Consider the following 23,018-nt stretch of genomic DNA (forward strand, 5'->3'; position numbering starts at 1 on the left):
AGAGAAGAGGGCCTAGGACAGAGCCCTGGGGGACAGTCACCTTTGGCTGGCATGACCTGGACAAAGATCTAGCAAAGATTAGAAGGTAGGAGAATCAGGAGAGAGCAGTGTCACAGACACCTAGAGAGAAGAGGGTATCAAGGAATAGAGGGTGATCAACAGAGTCCAAAGCTGCAGAGAGATCAAGAAAAATGAGAATTGAAAAAAGGCCATTGAATTTAGAAAGGAAGAGATCACTGGTAATTTTGGAGAAAGCAATTTTGGCTGAATGATGAGGTCAGAATTTAAAGAGGGCTCAAAAATTGAGTGAAAGCAAAGGAAATAGAAGCATTAATTATTTTTGGCTTTCTCAAAGAGCTCATCCACAAAAGGGAGAAGAGGGGATAAATGGAGCACATGAAAGTTTTTTGGGGATAGGGAAGACATGAGCATATTTTTAGGCAGTAGGTAAGTAACCAGTAGACAGGGAGAGATTGGAGATAAGAGAGTTGCAGTGATTGAGGGAGCAATCTGCTGGAGAAAATGGACTCAAATGGGATCACTTGCGCATATCAAGGGATTTGCCTTGGTGAGAAGGGCACCTCTTCACGGAAGACCTGGTCTCAATTGACCTCAATTTTTTTTCAGTAAAATATGGGTCAAGGTTAACAGCTAAGTGGATGGAGAAGGGGAAGCCATGAGGTTTGAGGAGTGATCAAAAGGTTTAAAAGTCATTACGGTGAGCAGGATAACTAAGGAGGTGTAAAAGGATTTGTCTTACCATAGTGAGGGCCCGATTGAAGTTATGTAATATAAATTTGTGATGGCTCTAGTTAGCGTGATTTCATGATTTTCTCCATCTTAATTCAGCAGCATGTGTATAGGAACAAAGGTAGTTGATGGTGGGATTGATCCTGAACCGAGGCTTGGGAGGGCATGATTGGTGATGAACAGTTTATTTCTCAGCAGCTCAAGTCCAGTGGATACCTCTCCAACATTATAAGACTTGGTCATCAGGGGAGAGGCTTTCCACTTGGAGAATTCAAAACACACTGAAGAAATCACAGGTCTGGAATAATTTTTTAAAAACGATTACATTAAGGCCTTGTTATTTTGTGTTATTTTGTAAGCAATGTCATTTGTCACTCACAGATTACATACAACATTCTCTCTATGATGGAGGACACTGTTCCAGAATTGCTGTGTCTGGGATAAAAAAAAAACAACAAACATGCATCCATCACCTGGTGGTCAGCCTTTGGTAAGTAGCCTCTCCAAAGTCAACAAGGCTGGTCCTTGGATGACAGTATTTCAGAATAGAACTGGTTTCTGGAAAAGGGCCTTATCTGATGACAGAGCAGCATCCAAGGGGACTTTTCTAATTGGGTAGAATTGATTAGACTACACAAAAGATTTTAAATGATGCAACAGAATCCTTGTTTCACTGGAAAAGTTATTCTCTTGATTCGATTTCAGGCAGGTAACTACAATTTTTTCTAGCTCTATATCCAAGTTCTGGTGTTGAATTGCATAAGGAATTATGAGATGATGGATATCTACCCTGACCTTAATTCCAGTGGGAGCCCGCTGTTTTAGGTCAGGACCTTTTGGTTTCTAAGTCTTCTAAGAACCCTTTTGTCTCAGCAGCACCATTTACATACTTTGGTTTTTTCTCTTTGTGATCCTCCAGGGGTATCTTGAGAACAAGAGGTGAGATAAACTGAAGAATATGGGAAATTTGAGGTGGCAACTATAACTAAAATGTTGTTTTATAAATTGTTTTCATAACTTTAGGGGAAAGCACCAAGATCCAATGGGGAAAAATTATAGGAAGGCAGGTTCCAACTTTATAAGGAAGAATTTTCTAACAGTTGGGCCTCTAGCTAAAGAATACACTATTCTGTTAGACAGCAAGTTGGCCACCATTGGAAGCATTCATGCAGAGATCGGATGACCACCTATCAGAGCTATTCTAATGGGGATTTCTGCAATGGACACAGGACTGGACCTGACTGCTCAGTTCCTTTGAACCAAGACTACACTGTAAGTCATGGAGAAACATAGGGTAATAGTCTCTTTGATGTCTAATTGTGGATGAAGGAAGTTCGTTACCCAAAGACTATTTTCATTTAGGATGATAATTTCCCCCAATTTTCCCCAGACACAAATCATTAGCGGATGAACCAAACCCTGTATCAGTAATGCTCAGCTGCTAAAAAGGCCAAGCAGTTAGTGCTCAAGACTAGTTGTCATATGTAGACCAGGTATTAATAATCTTCTGAAAATGCTGAAAGAAGAATCTGCCAATAAACTTCCTCTTTTCGATCAAACAAATGGGAAAAGGACCCCCATGTACAAAAATATACATAGCAGCTCTTTTTGTGGTGGCAAAGAATTGGACATTGAGAGGATGCCCATCCATTGGGGAATGGCTGAGCAAGTTGTGGTACATGAATGTAATGGAATACTATTGTGCTGTAAGAAATGATGAACAGGCTGACTTCAGAAAAACCTGGGAAGACTTGTGCGGTCTGATGCTGAGTGAAGTGAGGAGAACCAAGAGGCCTTTGTACACAATAACAGTCACACTATGCAATGACTAAGATTGTTAAACTGAACCTTTCTCAGCATTATGAGGATCTAAGGCATTTCCAGAGGCCTCAGGATGGATAATGCTGTTTACATCCAAAGAAAGAACTATGGAAGTCGAATCGCTATCACTTATTTTTACCTTCTGTTGAGTTTTGTTTCATCTTTCTGATGGTTCCTCATATTGGTTTTAATTTTTACGTACAACTCCACTAATGTGAAAATGCGTTTAATGGGTATGTAAATGTAAAGCCTATATCAGATTGTGTGCCATCTTGGGGAGGGTGGGGGGGAGGAAAAGGGAGAAAAAATTTCAACTCAAAAGCATACGGAAAAAATAAAAAAATTTAAATTAAAAAAAATAAACTTCCTCTTTTCCACTTAAAAAGGATAAGTCAACAAGCCTAGCAAAAGTGTCAGGCCACTAAATCATGTTTTCAGCTAACATACGTCATCTCTTATAAAACCTAGGTTCTTAATCTAGTTTCTTCACTGATTCATTGTGTAACCTTAGGGAAGCTACTCATTCTATGCCCCAGTTTTCTCATGAGGAAAAAGCAATATTTACTTCCCATTTAATTAGTTGGGTAAGGCCTATAGATCTCCCAGGCAGGTGATGAATAATAAAAGTTGTTGATGATGATGATGATGATGATGATCTGACATTTATAGCACAACGTTTACAAAATGCTTTATTCCCCTTTAAGATAGCTAGCACTCAGAGTTTTATGATTTGCCCAGAAATCTACAAATATTGTCTCATTTTAATGTCATAACAACTCTGAGAGGTAGGTGCCATTATTATTCCCTGCTTTAAAGATAAAGAAACTAAACTGAGGTAAGTGACTTGCCCAGGATTATACAGCTAGTTAAGTGTTTGAGACCAGATTTGAGCTCAGGTCTTCCTGACTCCAAGTTCAGCTCTCTATCCATTCTGCCATCTATAAGGTAGGTTTGAGCTACTTGTGAGGTAGGTAGTACAAGCATAACGCTCCTGATTCACAGATAAGGAAATTGAGGCTTGTTGAGGTTATGACTTGCCTATAGCTAGTAAGTATATGAGTCAAGACTTTAACCCACATCCTGAATATATTCAAAATTAAGTGTAAAGAATTTTACCTGTATAATCTAATGATAATCCCTGATGATAACTACCAATTCCATATCCTGTGGGTAGGGATAAGATCTAACAGTAAATCACTTTGATGTCTGAGTAAGGGAGAGGGTGGGGGGAGGGGAATGATAACCATGACAGGTGGAAGGAGAATTGGTCTCAGAAGGCAGAGCTAGGGTTCAATGGTTGATGTTAAAAATAGGCAAATCCAGGCTTGATGTATAGAAGAATTTTTGTTTGTTTTTTGGTGAGGCAATTGGGGTTAAATGACTTGCCCAGGGTCACACAGCTCTAAGTGTCCTGTGGCTGAGACTGGATCTGAACTCAGGTTCTTTTGACTCTAAGGCCAGAGCTCTATCTACTGAGCTACCTAGCTGCCCCTATAGAATAATTTCTTTACAGAGCTATCCTAACCTGGAAAGGAGTGCCCCAGGAAATCCTGTGTTCCTTCTCCTTGGAGGTCTTCAAGAGAAGGCTATATGATCTTTTAAAGTATATTATAAAGGGAAGCCTCATTCAGGTCCCAGTTGAATGAGATGGCCTCTTCCTGACACTGAAATTCTGTGAGTCTGTTTTTCTGTGAGATGACAAATGAAAATGCACAATAGGCCTCTAATGGCTGGAGCCTGGCAGAATTCCATTTTGTCTTGACTTTGATTAGCAGGGGACTTACTGCTTCATTTATTTTTATTTCTGATGTTAATGAAAATAAAATCCTCAAAGTCTTATTAAAAGGAAATTTTTGATTTAACAATATGGAGGCATTCTGTTCAAATACAAATTTATAATTTACTATGAATACTTTGCATTTTTCTCTAATATCTGTGACTCAGAGGGGGCTTGTATTTGAGGGCTGGTCCAAGATATTCTGGTCAAGTCAGACTCTTTAGCCCTTTCTTTCATTTTTGCCTTTGTGACTTTTACTTCTCTGAAAATCCTCTTTTATTGTAAATCAATATTAAGCCTTTGAACACCACTTGTTCTTACTTTCCTAAAAAGGGAAAAAAAGTTCTTTCCCTAGTCCTTCTATACAAGGAAAAATGCACATTTTAATTTAGCAGAGACATCTTCAAATCAGCTGGCCCCAGGGATGAGGTAGTTCACAGCAACAAAAATTCTAAGAATGGGAAACATCTGTGAAGAGGGACTCACCAGAAAGGGACCATGCCCTCAGGTGGCAATTTCCATAAAAGGTGGAAATGAAAAAAACCCTACAAATTGATACTGCCCTACCTTTCCAGACATATCTTATGTACTTTAAGTACTCTGAGTTTGAGCCCCAAATGGCTATTTCCAAGTGTTCCACATTTGTGACTTTTCTCATTAACTTAATTGATGCTATTCTAAATTTGAGATCTTTGTCTAGTGCCTATTTGACACATTACTAGTGGTACTGAACCACATCAATATTGACATTTTTACTATAAACAAAGACAGAAGACAAAAGGCATTTGCAGCTAAATAGAAAGACCCCTCATGAGTTCTTTTTGGAGAGTTAATAAAGAAGTTAGGAGAGTTTATCTTGTGTACAAAGACAAAAAGCATTATTTCAAGGAATACTTGGTCATGTTACCCACAATGCTTATGATGAGCATAAGCAAAAAGAATAACATAAAGATAATTACAAGTTATGCACCAACTTCTATTATAGCATTTGGGGAGGTAGAAAAATTCTATAGTAGGGTAGGAGGTATTCCCAGACTTATTGATGAAGTCACATAAGGGGGCATGGAACAAGTATAAGTGTAAATATGTTAAAATGGAGTCTATGACCTGTTGCCCTTTATATACTATGAAGAGATTTCCCTGATGAAATTGGAATAGCTTCAAAAAGCTGTCTGCCAGCCTACTGGAGAAGGTAGAGATAAGGAGCAGTTCTTTGGAATGTAACCCCTTTACTTCTACTAGGGTTGAGGGAGGAGATTGTTTTCCTCCTTCTCCTCCAATAAGCCATGGCATCTTGCAGAACTGCTCCCTGAGTAGGTGATAATGCATTCAGCTTTGGAACTAGAGAGACACAGAGAGTAGGAAACAGGAAGCAGCTTCAAGGAAAGTATCTAAGCAAAGGAAATATCTAACCTTGGATTAAAGGGAGAATTAGCCCTGGCATTAGGAAGCTAAGCTAAGGCAAGGAAAAGACCAGGGAGCCCAGCTGACTAAGCTACACAAGAGCCATGTTGCACCCAGGGAAGCATGGTGAAAGGACACCATGAGAGATAGTAGACTTGGGAGTTGTCCTGGCCACATGTGTTTCCTATATGTCCTACATATCTCATTACCAGTGGACGGTAAGTTGTGTCTACTCTTCACACAGTTACTGAGTGTATTTGTGGAAGTGCGCCCCAGGTTTTTTTAGGAGGAGAGGTGAAGAGGAAGGTTTTGTAGCTACTAATCTTATGTTATCCTAATAAATACCTTTGTTTTGGTCTAGCTGTTTCTATTGGCTAATAATGGTAGTTGGTATCACTGATAGGGGCTTATGAACTATAGTTTCATGTTACAGATTCATAGAATAGCTTTGAACCAAGGAAAATATCAGGCTGCAAAGAAAGGTATAGGAGAAGACAAAAAAATGTTGAAAAGTATAGTTCAAGAACCAAAGATGGCAAAGACTTGACAGAAGCTTCATACCTATATATCATAAATGCTTTCTTCAAGAAAGGAGCTGACACTTACTAGCTGGTGATCCTGAGCAGGTCACTTAACCGCGATTGCCTCACCAAAAAAAAAAAAAAGCAAAAATAAGATAGATTAAAAAAGAAAGAAAGAAAGAAAGAAAGGAGCTAAAAGGTTCTGGACATGAGGAGAACTCTTTTTAAAAAAATGAAGTTGACTATATATTACAGATAGTAACCAAACTTGTGATTTCATTGGTATAGAGAACTCACAGAGAACCCTCTCTCAGTGTAGGTTAACTTCTCTGCAGTGTATATAGTCTTACAGAGTCATGTATGGAAGCTGAGAGATTAAGTGATTTGCCCAGGGTCACACATACCCAATAGGTGTCAGACAGGACCTGAATCCAGATCCACCTGGTTCCAACCCATAAGTTTGGATTAGTTAGGCAGGTCCAAGATATTTTAAAATGCAATAGGCTCTCATAAAACATAAAATTCAATTAATATTACTTTAATAATTAAGCATTAAAAGCATACAACCGAAGAATAAGTAGAATGAAAACACAGCCCCCTTTCCACAGTAACCACGTCAGGAACTCCACCAAGAAGGTAAGCTGCAGGGAATTAAAGGTCAGGAAAGAAACCTCTCACCAACTTTCCTCTTTCACCTGCTAAACCCCTTATAGTACAAGGTGCTGTGCAAATTCCAGGATAGGGGTAGGGAAAGAAATAAAGGGAGAGGACTGGCCACAACAGCTTTAAGACAGTGCTTATTCTTTGGTTCTCAAAGGTGAAGAGAGAGAGGGAGAAGGGTGAGCTGCCTGCACAGTGATGGCCAAGCCCCTATGACATTCCACTCTTTGGTGGGAACAGAGCTAAAATTTTCTAGGGCAACTTCTATCAATCACTAATCTCAAAATAATCCAAAAACTGAGGGAAAATATTAAAACAAATAAGAACAAACATAAAAACATTTTAAAATAATCACCTTAAAACAGTGAGGAAGCAATATTAGAGACCATCATAAAAATCTTCTGGGATAAAACAATCATGAAGGCCAGGAGAAACACCAGAAATCACATGATCTCTGAATAAATGATGATACATCTGACATTGTCACAAATCTCTATCACAGGTGTGGACCATCTGATTAAAATAGGTAAGAAGTCACAGGTCCCTTGTATATAACCAGTCCCAGGGTGTAAGATCATACTGGAATTACCACTTACTACCACCCCATTCACTGTTCCCAGGCCCATCAACCAAAAATTACCCCTCTATAGGAGTGCCAGTGGACGAATAATGCTAACTTTTGATTTTTTTAGCCTCCTCTACTGAAGAGACCCATGGGGGTTGAATAAAGACTATTTTTCACCTTTACTTATAGACTCAAAATTGCTACCAAATTGGCTGAAGGATCACTTTTTCCCAAGTAAATTCCAACTCAACATGATTTTATAAACATAATTTTATCTCTACCATGTTATTAAAAAAGCAATATCCATACAAATTATTGTCCTTAATCCCCCAAACCTTTTCTAGGAAGGAGCTGTCCAAATCACTCCAGGAAAAGGAAACTTGGGAGTTAAGGAGAACCTGAGCCATTTCCCCAAGATTATGGATCCTTCTGAGGGAGCAAAAACATAAAGACACAACTGACCCCACATGGAGAATGGAATAAAGGAGGACTGGAGAGGGTTTAAATGGTACTTTATAAAAAAGTAATTGTTTTATTTTTTAGTAATTTTTAAAATTTAATTTTATTTAATTTAAATGTATTTATTAAAATAATTTATTAATTTATTAAGATTTATTTAATGTAATTAATAAATCATCTTGGTCAGGCAAGTAGTCCTGAAGTCTGAATCCAGAAAACTTCTGGAGTGAAGAGCCATTCTTCTACTAGGGATAGCAGTGATTTATTAAAGAGAACCTCTGAGAGATAGGATACCTAATCCCAGCAATCAGGAATATGACAACAAAGTCATTATTTTGAAAGCCCATTCTATAATACCAGCTACCTGGGATGGTACAAATGGAAAACCTACAGAATATGACAGTGATAGGTCCAATTCCAGACCTTCTTCTTTGCAATAAAATGGGTAACCTAATCAGAACTAAGGGTACAAGGAGGCCCATAGGGACAAAGTGTGTGTCCTGTTAGAATGCTGATATGGCTGCTAAGGTAATGGACTTCATTAGCACTATATCCCATATCCTGAAAGTGGAGAGCCTTTAATTATCCAATTCTGTTTTCTCCAGGTCACAGACCATTCATATAAACCCATAACCCCAGCCCAAGAATTAGTTCAATTTTATCTGCCCCTTCTCTCAAAAATCTCTTACAGACTAGCCATGTGGCTTGAAGACCATTGGGAGAACTTGCCAGGATCCTCATCCCTTTATCCCCAGTGACTGTGTCAGTGGCTATTGGAGTTCAGTTGTGCATAACTTTCTCGTAATGGATAATGTGAGTTAACTCCAAGCTCATCCCAGAACTATAGTAAGCTAAAATGCCATGACATAGAATTTGAACTAATTTTGTCCCAAGGTGGATTAATATGAAATTTAGCTGTGAGTCCCTTGGGTAAGGAGACCATAAGAACCATTGTATGTAGTGAACAAGAGGCTTCTGAGACTGAAGAGGGGTTGATTTTACTTGCAGTTCACTGATTACATTTTTAGTGAAGTAATTGTCTTGAGAAAAAATGCTCCTAGGGATCCCTTACATGAAATATCAAACCACTCTTGAGATAGAATGGAACATGGAGGTTTTGGAAACAACATTCTATAGCAGATCATATCATTACCGCCACACAGAAAGGTTCAGAGATGGAAAGAACCAAGTGTCTTTGTTAGCTATTAATTACATATTTGAAAAGTATTATATGGGAAGTCCCAAAAATTTTAATGTAATTTAAAATTATTGGGGTTTAAAAATCAGCATTTGTGATTTTCCTTAGTTTAAAGAGGAAGAAATTCCCACCACTAATACAGATCAGCCCTTTGACCCAGCAAAACCACAACTAGGTCTGTATCTCAAAGAGATTAGAGAGAAAGGAAATGGATCTACATGTACAAAAATACTTATAGCAGCTCTTTTAGTGGTGGCAAAGAATTGAAAACAAAGTAGATGCCATCAATTGGGAAACTATTGAACAAATGAAAAGACTAGTAAGAACAACTCAAATTTTGAACAATTGCAAAACCCGGGTGGAAGAACAGATAGTGAAACATGCCTCTACTGCCCCTACTCCCCACCCCACTTCCTATAGCTTCCTATTTTAACTAGTTATTCTTGCTAATTATCTTCTAAGTGCAATTGTTTCTGCGCTGTTGGACTGAAGGCTATCTAAATATTTGGTGCCTTGAGATGAAGCCTTAGTAACCCTGCCTTCCTCTTGGCTTTTCACTAGGTTGACTGGGAAAAAAAAGCAATTCTAATAATTTAGCAATTTTAGAAGACTATTTATTGAGTTATAATTCAAAGTTCTAATGTCCTCAGTTGATTTTTATGCCTTTTGTAGACAATGCCTTCAAACTGTTCACTTGTCATTTATCCCTCCTGAAGATCTAGTTCACTATATACTTGAAATGTTCAAAAGCAGCATTTTTTTTTCCTTAGAGGCTTCAGGATACAAACCTATTTTTTTTTCTCCAGAACTAATGAAAACCATTTCTCTGTTTGGACATTCTTAGAAATTGTCCAATGAAATCCGTATGAGTATCCCTCCCCATTTTCACCTTCAAGATGAGAAAAGGCGGGAGAAATTTTAGCTCAGACCAATCCAATCCAATTCCCCAAAGCATTTATTAAATACTTACTATGTACTAGTCTCTCAAAATATAAAAGTCAAAGGAAAGTATTTACAGGATGTATAAAACACCTGCCAAGGAGAGAACAAAAGTAAAAAAAGAAAAAAGATTGAGAGGCAAAATCTGGTCTTTCAAATAGCACCCTTCCCCAAACCCTACCCCCATCTAACTTTCAAGGAAAGTTACAGTTTACATACTTTCACAACCATGGCTATTAGTTAGATTTCCATTTCAGCCAAGACTTTCTCGGTCTGAATTCATGTGAGTTAAACCAGATGAGACAAAATAGTTCTATCCAAACAGTTTTGATGGATTGTGACCACTTTTATGTGCAAAATTATTGAATTTAGCATGCTTTAACCAAAGGCCTTGGGGAGGGACATCTCTCACGCCAACCAAGTTGAAACCCTTTGAAAAGCTGGCCCTTCGTATTATTTTGGATTGTGTTTGGCTTTGAAAAAATGTCAAAGGAACCTGTATTTAATAAAAGAAAAAAGTGAGCAATTTATATCAACTCCATCAAGATTTCCAGTGGTATTAGGGCAAACTGTATACAGGTGTGCCTTGATTTAAGAAACCCCAATCTATGCAACTTTAACTTTTAAAAGAAGATCATTGTAAGGGATCTTAGAGACCATCTAACCCATCCCTTGTGTTTTACAGATAAGTAAACTGAGGCCCAAAGGGGATGAATATTTCATTATAAACAGATCATTACCTATTAAAAAGATTTTCTGCTGGATTCTTTTCTATATTTATTGCTCCAGTGAATTTTAGATATTATTTAGTCTACAGAAACTCTGTTTACACACCACTTTTCAGGAATTTATCAGTTGCACAGAGCTAGAATGACTTGTATTTTACAGGACAAAATTCTCATCTTTTTCCTTTGGGATGAACTCTAAGATGATTGGAGTAGCAGAATTATTATAGCTGAAGATGTTCAAGTTAAGGGGGAATGCATGTTTTCAAATCCTCCTACTCAAGGATATTCTCCAGAAAGATGAAGAATGAGCCAGGAATGTTTCTGAAAAAAGGTGTATGTAACTGATGTGTCCATCTCAAACTTACCAAAATCAAATTTAAAAGATTCGAGACTGGTCAGGCTTGGTTAGCGGGAGAAGCCGGTTTTTATAGATGCTAAACATAAAAGAGACTGTTGTTAGCAATTATATGTGGAGATTAGGATCACAATAAGATTAGCTAGGATTTCAGGATATCATACTCACATAAATATTTATGCCCAGGCCAATGACTCCCAATAAACAATATAAATATCTCTATACATGGAATTGTTTGTAGGTTTTCAAGTATACAGTTCTGCAAGATCTAAGGAGGCGATGTGGTAGTGTAAATAGCATTGGATGGAGAATTGGGACACCTGGGTTCTAGTCAGGAGTCTACTAGTAACTTGTCTGTCTTTGAGAAAGATACTTTATCTGGTCATCAGTTTCTGCTTCTGCAAAATGAGGGGGTTGGACCTCAAGGTTACTTCTTTCATCTCTAAAATTCATCAACTCTATGATACCTAAGTAGATCACTGGTCTGTGACCGGCCTTGAAATATGAGATTTGAACCTCTGTGGACTATGGACACCATTAAGATCACCTTAACTCAAACAATTGTCCAAAATGTGCATTCCTGACTGCAAAATCTAATACCTTTTATAGCCTCTCCTTTTTCATAATGGTATATATAGCTTCCCTGGAAGCCATTAGTATTAATAAAGAAGAAGAGCTATGAATTGAGTCCATGTATGCTTTTAGCAAAGACAAAAGAGGAGTCGATAAGTAGAACAAAGAAATCCAAATGAATTAATTGGGGGTCTTATTCCTATATCTATTTTACACTCTGATTATATGTTACAACTAAACCTTGGAGTTATAGGAACTGGATTTGAATCCTAGACCTGCCACTTAGATCATAGATGACATTGGAGAAGTCATTTCCCCCTGTTATATCTCAGTTCACTCATCTGTAAAATGGGGGAGTTGGACTAGATGAATTCTAATGTCCCTTCCAGCCCTAAATCTATACTTTCATAAGCCTGATCACTGTCCTTAGGGCCTCTAGTGCCTGTCGGTGTGTGATTATATTTTTGAATTTCTATTACTACATTTCAGTGTCATAGTGTTATCTTGTGGAAAGACTACTGTAATAGGCAGGGCACAGGAGAGACCTGGGTTTGAATACCACTTTCTAGCTATGTGATAGGGACAGCAAGCCATTAAACCTTTGTGGGCCTCAGTTGTCCAGTCTATAAAATGGACACAATGCTATTTATAGGACCTGCCTCCCAGGATTGTCATGAGCATCAAATGAAGTGCTTTTCAAACCTGAAGGCATTATATCAATGTCAGGTGGTATTATTAACATTATTATAATTATCTTCACATCTTACACTTGTGCAGTGACGTCAAACTGTCAGTATTTTCACATTTGGAAATCACAGATAGGGAACAATATTAGAGAGATAGCATGGTATAGTAATAGTAATAAAATAATGACAGCAGCTAAAATTTATTTAGCACTTTGAGGATTGCAAAATGCTATACAAATATTATTTGATCCTCACAACAGCCTTGGGAGATAGATGCTGTTATAATCCCCATTTTACAGATGAGAAAACTAAGATGGGCAGAGGTTAAGTGACTTGCCCAAAATCACACAGCTAGTAAGTTACTGAGTAAGTCTTCCTGACTCCACGTCCACTGCTCTACCGGCTGTGCCATCTACATTATATTTGGAGTCAGGAGGACTGGCATTCAAACCCAGCCTCAGAAACTTACTAGCTGTATGATCTTGGGCAAGCCACTTATCCTCTCTGCCTTAGTTTCCTCACATGTACAATGATTAGGGTTGTACTAACAAATTCTAATTTAAGGGGATTAAGCTAATAAAGCTCAGCATAAGTCCTACACGAGACCTTTGCTATCTGCCCCAGGGACAAAAGACAAGTCTCCCCTTTCCCCCCCCCCAAAATATTCCTTTTTATCTTTTATCACTATCTACTGGCACAATGCCTGGCACATAGTAGCCACTTAATAAATGTTTATTTATTGGTTAATTAAAATGATCGTCTTTCCAAAGAGAATTAGAAACCAGACCCAATTTATGAGTTTGCTAATAGCTCTGTCTTACGGCCTTTAGTCTCTGCTCAATGTTCAGCCATAACACGACAAATTAGTTTTCTCCAAGACCCTTGGATTCCCTCTGTTTTTCCTATGTGCATCATCTTAGCCAGAATGAAAGTTAAATTGTGTCTAAATCATACTTGAATGCAGCAAGACTGTTTGGTAACATTGGTGGGATCCTTTTGTCAATTCAAGTTAGGAAGATTATCACTGAAAAAAGGATTCCAGGTGTATAACGAAGGAAATCTTGCTTGATTATAGACCAAATTGATGTATAGAGGTGAAACAGGAAATAGAACAGGTGGTCTGACTCAATGTCCCTCTCCGGCTGTATAGGGTAATGAACAGATTTCAGAGTTTCAAACTTCCAGCCACTTTTGTGGTATGTATATGTATGTGGCATATATAAACATGGATATACAGAACGTATACACGTGAATACATATATGTGCATATATATGTATATATATATATATATATATTATTACTAGCACTCAGTCTCACACAAAAAAATACCAATGTATTCTTGACTGCATAAAAGCTCAGGATCTTATCAAACTACAATTGAGTTGTCAGTCATGTTCATTATTTATTGCTAGTGATAATGATAGCTCACATTAAAGTGGAACGTGAAGATTTTATAAGGTATTTTCCTCACAGCAAGCCTGTGAGGTGGGTGGTACAAATATGACTATACCAATTTTAGAGAGTTGGAAATTGAAGCTCTGAGATGTTAAATGATTTACCCAAGATGACACAATCAGAAAATTTCTGGGTCAAGATTTGAACCTAGGTCTGCCCAATTTTAAGACCAGTCCTCTATTCACTCTACCCCAGCTGCTTTTCTAAAATTTATTTATTAGAATCATACATTTGGAGCTGGAAGGGACCTTAGGTATCAATTCCAGTGTTTTCATTTTACAAATGAGGAAACTAAGTCAGAGAGAGATTAAGCTAGTTGGCCAGAGTTACAAGGCTAGTAAGTGTCCAAAGTGGGATTTGAACTCAGATCTTCCTAACTCCAAGCCCAGAGCACCATCTATTATACCATAATACTTCTCAAATATTGTTACCTACTTTGATTTCTTCAGTGTTAAGGAACTCTAGGTTTGAAAACTCCCCAACCAATGCAGATCCGCCACTCCTCGGCAAACTGTTTTCTTAGAAGGGGCAGCTGGGTGGCACAGTGGATAGAGCATGGGCCCTGAAGTCAGGAGGACCTGCGAGTAAATCAGACCTCAGACACCTGCTACTCACTAGCTGTATGACCTTGTGCAAGTCACTTAACCCCAATTGCCCTGCAAAAAACAAAACAAAAAACAAAACAAAACAAACAACAATAATAACAACAAAAACCCTCTGTTATCTTAGAGAGGAAATCATCCAGTGGATAGAGTGCTGGGCTTGGAGTCAAGAAGACTCATTTTCATGAGTTCAAATCCAGCCTCAGACACTTACTAGTTATGTGATCCTGGGCATGTCACTTCACCCTGTTTGTCTCAGTTTCCTTATCTGTAAAAAATGAACTGGAGAAGGAAATGGCAAACCATGAAAACCCCACAAAGGGTTGGACACAACTGAAAAACAACAGTATAGTAGTAAATTATCCAAGGTCATACAGCTGGCATGAGCCAGAAGTAAAGCTTGAAGTCAGAACTTCCTGGCTCTGAGGCCTTTATTTACTTCTCCAATGTTAATGATACTTATATACACAGGAAAATGCCTGTCTATAGGTTTGGACAAAGCTAGGTAGAATACTGGAGAGTTCTCTGACCTCATTTGATCATTTGTGCTAGAACAAGCTGAGTATTTATTGTTCTGGGAATTTTCTACTTTTTAACAGTAAATACCAAATCTGCTTCTCCTAGCTCAAAATTTCAGCCTTCTCCTTGACTGTGAGTTCCTTTCAGTCTGATGATGGTTATCCACAAAATTAACATAGCTCAGACTATTCGGTAGTGACTTTTGAACAGTAAACATGGCCCACACCCTCCAGAAACCTGGAGGTCAAAAGCAGGCATAGGCGGAAAAGTTTCAGAATGAGCTGTTCCACTGCCTGAGGCCTTGTGTGCAATCCCAAGGTGGGTGTCTCCGGCTTCCTCCTGCTCCACTCCAGTTATTGTTGATATGCTGACACCCTGGGGTCTTTTTCTCCATGGTCCGGTTGGGGAACAAAAAACAAACAGGGCAATCTGTATTCCCAGATTGCAGCCCTTAACTGTTATTTTCATCTGAGCTCTTTCCTTGGGCCTACTCTGCCCCTTTTCTTGATCTGCTCTTATTTCACCATACCTTCCCACTCCCTGACACTTTCCTATCCCTTCCCATCCCTGGGGGAGAATCCAGGAACTAAGCTTGAAAGAAGTCCCAGGTTGTCATAACACCTTGATGTGGGGCAAGGGAAAACCCTTGGCAAATATTTCCTAGGCACAGGGCCAAGAGTTCCTTTTCTTTCACCATTAAGGCTCTGAAAAATGCAAAGGTCCTTTTATCTCTCCCTCCCTTCACTTCTCTTTTCCTTGTTTATAAAAACTGGAATTTCTACCAACAAACTGGACCCACACATCTCCAGCAATCACACCAAACATTCAGTAAATAGGCTGGACCTAAACATTAAGTCTAATCCCAGAGACTTCTCGAGATACTTTACTTAAAGGTCATGTTCCTTGTCCCACCTCTTTTTATGTCATAGCCCCTCCCCTAAGTTTATCTGTTTCATCTAAATTCTTCAATCAGCCCCTTTCCCTTTTCCTTTCCAGCCCTGGCTGTTTTGGAGTCTAACTCCCTGGGAAGAAGATTGTTGTTATTTGTCCTTCATACTTGAAGAGGACCAAAATGACATTTTGGTGTCGGGGTCGATGTGCAGTGTGTCTGGTTGTGACTGTTCAGAAGATGCTACCACAGGTCGGGTGAAAGTAATCCATATGACCATTTGGGAGTCCATCAGAGAACTCAGGTTCAAATACTGCTTCTGACACTAGCTATGTGACCTTATGTAAGCTACTTAAACCTGAAGTGAGGAAGCTGAACTAGATGAGAGACAGGACGTAGGGGCAGATCTTTCTCATTCCAATTGACCCCAAGCCACTCTATCCATTATACTACACTGTCTCCATAAAATTACAACCATTCATCAAAATTAATTAAATATTAGAATTTATTTAAGTAAATTAATCCAAAGTAATAAAGCAAAAATGTCCCCACAAGATAAATAAGTGTATCTCTCTAGTAGAGGCAAAAAAAAGAAATGGAGATATTAGACACCATGAAAGTTGTATATTTGAGAGACTAAGGTGCTTCCTTTAACGCTAATATGAACTTTGGAAGAACTAAAGATTTTTTTTTCCTTCAAAAAAAGAATTTACTTCAAATGGCAATACCGTCGAATGCCTGTCATATAAGCTGGATATTCTTAACAATAGTGAAATAAATATGTATATGTATATATACATATACTTATAGATACATATATATAGTTCATATAACATTTATTGTTATAGGATGTTTAGATCCATTAATCTGAGGAAATAATTAAATATTAGCATTGTTTTTTTTTTTAAACAAACTTGGGACTTCACCCAGGTAGGGAACTCCCAGGAAGGAACTACCCTTTCCCAATACAGATCTGCAACTTTTCAGTAATAGTTTCCTGGGGCACTGTATGTGTTAGAGGTGGTTCTGGAACTCCGGTCCTGACCTTGAGACTGGTCCTCTGAGGTCCAATATGCCTTTCTGTTTCTTAAGTGCTATATATAGTACTTATCAAAATTGACTTAGTAAAGACTATGTTGGGTTTGGATTCAAATGACCTAAGCTTGAATTCCAGGCAGCTCTGCTATTAGTTATCCCTAAGGAGATATTACTTGACCTTGGGCAAGTTACTTTACTTCCCCCTGCCTCAGTTTCTTCCTCTGTAAAATGGAAGAGCTGGACTAGAAGACCTATAAGGTTATTTCCAGCTCTAAATTCTAGGATCCTCCATAGGTATGATTTCATCTAGCAAGTCTGAAGAAAATTAAGATGCTTGACATGACTGCAGCTGTAAGGGACCCGAAAGGTCATCTTGTCTGAGCCCACTTTCCATTACTCCATCTTACAGATAGAGAAATTTAGGCCTAGGGAGCTTGTGACTCATATAAGGTCACAAAGACATTAAGTGGCAGAGCTCGGGTTCCAAGTCCTTTGATCCCTGATCTAACATTCTTTCTACTATATCACACTTCTACAGGAGACTCTGAAAGACTTCTGCTAAGCTCCTAGGACATTTTAGAGCAAGCAACATATCGTACATACAGTAAGGCTGTAATAAATGTTGATTGATTTGTAGTGTCCCCTTAAGACCTCCCCTTGGGGAATACTCCGCCAGCATTCTTAGTGCCTCAAATATCCAGGTGCTTGCCTAGAGGGCTGACTAAGCATGTTCAATGTGGAGGTGCCTAAGTAGAGTGTTACAAAATGATATCTATGCCACGCTACCCTTTTGGGGAATCTCTGTCCGTGTATTGGCATGTATTTTCTTCACACAGTTTCCAACCAATCATATTTTCACAGATCTTTCTTTGAATATTTATCAAGCAAAGAATTAATGAAAGAAAATCTATTAAGCATACAAAATTAAAATATGCACTGATCATACTGGGAAAATTTTTGCTCTTATAAAGTACATGGATAATTATTCATTGAAATGAGAATTAGCTCATTCAAGTAGCAATTTGCCATTAGCAACTTAGCTTTGACAATTTCTAAGAGTAAATCATACACACACACACACACACACACACACACACACACACACACACACACACACACACATATACCCCATAGGAAGGCAGAGAAGACACATATATGCCCAGAAGGGACATGAATAGAGTTCACTGGAAGAGAAGACACACAAGACTGGGTTATTGGGCATTAAAATGCAGACTGTGACTTACATTGAAAGGAAAATAGGCCAGAACAACAATGATATCTTTTTCAAGGTCATATTGAACCATTATTGCTGAGGTATATTGGAGTTTCTGTTTAGGCAGAAAAAGCAAGGGAATCTCTTAATCCTCAGAAACAGGGTTGAGGAAGAGGCCAGGTGATCTCTAAGCTTATCTGCAAGAGAGAAGGAGACAGACAGACACAGAGACTGAAACTGAGATTGACAGAGAGACAGAGATAGAAAAATTGACAGAGAGACTAAGGGAGACAGAGACTGAGAAACCTCAACATAAAAATCATCCTTCCAAAAACAAGGAGAAAAAAGTAAGAAAATTCACTAATTGGTAGCGTTCATGCAGTGCATTGGAGCTTACAAATCATTTTATGTATATCATTTCATTTGATTGGTATAACATCAAACCCTGTTTGATGGATTCTACAGATATTATTATTGCCATTTTACACCTGGGGAAATGAGTAGGCCACAGTCCCATAGCTAGGAAGTATGATAGGTGACATTTGATCCCAGGTCTTCAAGACCCCAAATTCAATACCTTCCATTACATAATACCCCATCTCCTCTTCCAGATGTACATGTATTTATCAAAGTGAGGACATACACATATTATTGGCATTCCTTGCTTTCCCATAATAGAGACATAGAAGTATTCTTTATTCTATTATAGGTCCTATTGCAGTTGGACCTTGCACACATATTCCTTCTCTACATGAACATGTTTAGGTAGCTGTCCAAAAGACCATTATGGAGCATTTAGGTATCTTTTTCAGGGGCCACCTAATTTACTTTGGAAGGTTGTAAAAGAAGCAATATTGGAAGGAAGCACTTATATGGTCCTTCTGAAGATTGTGTTCTGCCAAGTTTTGATCTGGGAACTAAGGGCTAAACTTTCATATTCCTCCTCCAGCACATCACCAGCCGTTTTAAAATTTAAAATTTAAAAATCACAAGGGTTTTAAAATTCTGTCTTAATCTTGTGTAAACTGGGATTCAGAATTATTGACTTCTACAAAATGTCTTCATGATATCTGAGGAGCGTAACAGTCAGACCTGTGCTCCAGCAGGCAAGGAAAACACTAGGACATCCTTCTGCTGCTTCAGGGATCTAATTCAGATGTGCCACTTAAGACAATTATTAGGCTTCATCGTTTCTTTCACGAACACTCTAGTAAATAGCCTTCTAGCAGACCTGATACAGCTAAGTTCCACTTGGCAGTCGTTTTTCAGTCATGTCCAACCTTTCATTACCCCATTTGGTGTTTTCTTGGCAAAAAATACTGAGTGGTTTGCCATTTCCTTCTCCAGTTCATTTTACAGATGAGGAAACTGAGGCAAACAGGGTTAAGTGACTTGCTTAGGATCATACAGGTAGGAAGTGTCTGAAGCTGGATTTGAACTTATGAAGATGAGTCTTCCTGACTCCAGGTTCTGTACTCTAACCACTGTGCCACCTAAATGCCGAAAAGGTGAATAATAAATTCACCTGAAGTAGTCCCATTATTGGAATTCATACTGCTTATTTCTGATGGGCTAGAATCAATGACCATATTTTACATAATTATAACTTCAGAATAATCTCCTGCTCTGCTTTTTTTCTTAGTCACATTCTTGTCAATCCATCTGTTCCTCAGATAATAAGGTGGTGTTACTCATAATTAAAATTTGGGTTATAAGGTCCTAGGATTTAGAATCTATAAAGGGCAATTTGTAGATCATTTATTCTCTGCTTAATCCCATGAATCTGCCTAGGCTTCTGCTAACATAGACTGACCTCTAGTTTTAGCAACCACTATTTTTCTAAATGATAGGTAGATAGAAAAGATTAATCTAGCAAGTTATATAAAGATGTAGGTGTGCTTAGGTGTGTATTCCTTGTCAGTCAAGTGCTGAGTACCTGCTTTGACCTTGGCCTATTGGGAAATACACCAGAAGACATGATCCCTTTACTCAAGAAGTTTATAATTTAGTCGAGAAGGCAAGACCAGCGCTATTAATTTTTTTAAATGACTAATTATGTTTATTGCTTTTCTTATGTTGAACCATCCTTGTATCCCTGGTCATGATAAATGATTTCTTGTTTGAATTGCTGTACTCTGACAAGATTTTAATTAAAAAATTTTAGTCAATATTCATTAATGATATTGGTCTATAGCTCTCCTTTTGTGCTTTATCTTTCCTTGGCATGTGTGTGTATGTGTGTGTGTGTGTGTGTGTGTGTGTAATGTTTCACAAAAACGAATCTAGGAGGATACTTGTTTTCTCAATGTTTGAGATTGATTTGTATAGTTTGGGCACTAATTATTCTTTTAAAATTTTGTAGACTTCTGTGAATCCATGAACCAGGAATTTTTTCCTTTAAAAATTACTCTACTCCTTTTCTGATCAGGTATTGTTTAAAATCTCTATCTGGTCTTCTGTTAATTTGGATATTTTATATTTTTTGAAGTATTCTATTTCTTTTGTGTTCTTCAATTGATTAACATATAACAGTAAATATAAAGTTCCAACAATTTTTCTATTTCTTTTGGTTTTGTTGTGATTTTGCTTCATTCATTTTCTGTTTTGTTGATTGGATTTTCTGCTCTCTTCTTTTTGAATTAGATTGATGAAAGGCTTATTAATTTTGTTAGTCTTTTCAAAGAAGCAGCTTGTAATTTTATTTATCCTTTCTATAGTTTTTTAGATTTCCAGTTACCATTTTCTTCTCTAATTTTTAACATCTTCTCTTTTGCACTTATTTTAGTTTTATTTGCTGACTAACTTTTAAACTTTTATCAATATATGTTTATCAGGATATGATTTTTCCCCTGATGACTTCTTTATCTTCATTCTAGAAATTTCAGCGTGTTACTTATTATAATTTTCTTTCACATAATTATTGTTTCTACATTTGCTCTTTGGTCTATATTTTCATTTGTGTGCCCTGAACTGATGACTAGCTTCATTGTATTATGTATTATAAAAGCTGTGTTTACTTTTTCTGCCTTTTAAAATTTGTTAGCATATGGTCAACTCTGTAAAAATTCCATTTGGTGCTGAGAAATATGTATATTCTTTAGCAGTCCCATTTAGGAGATGACATAAAACTTTTACGTCTAGTTTATCCAGCAATTTCCACAATTCTTTACTTTTCCTTTTGTCTGTTTTTCTGTTTGAATTATCCCAAACTTCAAGGACGTTGAGATCTCCTGCCACTATTGTATTACTATGTCTTCTTATAGTTCAATTCATTTTTCCTTTATGAATTTAGATATTAAGGCATCAAGAGCATATAAGTGTAATACTGATATTGATTTATTGTCCATGGTTCCTTTTAGCATAAAATAGTTTTGTTGTTTATTTATCCTTTCTTATGCTTTGAATGATTGTTTTTGTTTTGTCTGATAATATGATTGCAACTGTTACTTTTTTGGATTCACCTGACGGATAATAATTTTTTCCCTAGTCCTTTATTCTCTTTCTTTGTATGTCTATGTTTTTTAGGTGTGTTTCTTGAGGGCAACAGACCAAAGAGTTTTGCTTTCTTAACCTATCACTCCTTTTCATTTTATTGGATTGTTTAATCTTTTTGTTGATGTTGTTGTTCCATCATTTCAGTGGTGTCTGACCCTTCGAGACCCTATTTGGGGGCTTTCTTGGCAAAGATATTGGAGTAGTTTGCCATTTCCTTCTCCAGCTGATTTTACAGATAAGGAAATGGAGGCAAACAGCTGACTTTCCCAGAGTTGCAAAGCTAGTATGTGCCTGAGGCAAGATTTGAAATCAGGTAGATGAGTCTTCCTGACTCCAGGCCCAGCACTCTATCCACGGTACCACCAGCTGCCTGCATACTGACTTAGAAAACCGAAAACTAACATTATCTATTTTGGATTATATGTATTGTTTTCATTTTGTTAAACATTTTCCAAAGATATTTTAGTCCAATTCTGGCAGCCTTCTGGTGTCCTGGAGCAAGAACTGGACTCTAGATCACCAAGACTTAATTACCCCTGAGGCATATTAGCTATGTGACTCTAGGCAAGTCATTTAAGCTTTAAGTGTCCCAGAAAATCAAGAGAACACTTACTTCACCAGAGATAATTTTAAAAATAATTTAAATTCACATGTTAGCTATGAGAGGTAAGAAACAACGTTTCCATATAAGGAAACTGAGAGAAAAAGTAGCTCAGAGGTTCTAGATCAGGCTGAAAAATGGATGAAACTTGTTTGGTTAAAGAGGCTGGAAGTTGGACAAAGGTTAAGCTTTACTTAGAGTGCGCATGCAATGGGCTCATTAATACTAACTTCTCTGCCCAGAGGGGAGCAATAGCACAGAACTTGGCACATTTCATATGTTAGTGGGAGGAGGGACATGTTATGAAGTGGGAATATCAGGAAGATTGTAACCTGGAAGAGCAGGGACCAATCCTGGCTCTGAAGGGAGGGACAAGAAGGAAGTAACTGAATAAAAGGCTTGCTGTGGCATCTGTCAGTGTGTGTGTGTGTGTGTGTGTGTGTGTGTGTGTGTGTGGTACCCCCTCCCCAAAATAAATAAAATAGAATAAAAGATGGGACACACACACACACACACACACACACACGCACGATTCTTGCAAGAATTGTAAATAAATAAATGTCCCTTTGCTCACTTCAGTTTAAGTTTTGTTTCTTAAGGGAGTACTGAACTCTGCATGGTATGTTTTTAGGGGAGCAATGAGTTGCGGCTGCTAACCCTATCAAGGAGTGACTGAACTGCGTTTGTCACATTGGCAATGTCTGTTTGGAAAATTTGATGGCCTAATTTGAATACAGGCTGATTGCAGGTTGGAATGTCATCCTTCTCC

The sequence above is a fragment of the Phascolarctos cinereus genome, unplaced genomic scaffold, assembly GCF_003287225.1.
Source record: "Phascolarctos cinereus isolate Bilbo 61053 unplaced genomic scaffold, phaCin_HiC Scaffold_7;HRSCAF=346, whole genome shotgun sequence".
In the NCBI taxonomy this organism is placed as follows: domain Eukaryota; kingdom Metazoa; phylum Chordata; class Mammalia; order Diprotodontia; family Phascolarctidae; genus Phascolarctos; species Phascolarctos cinereus.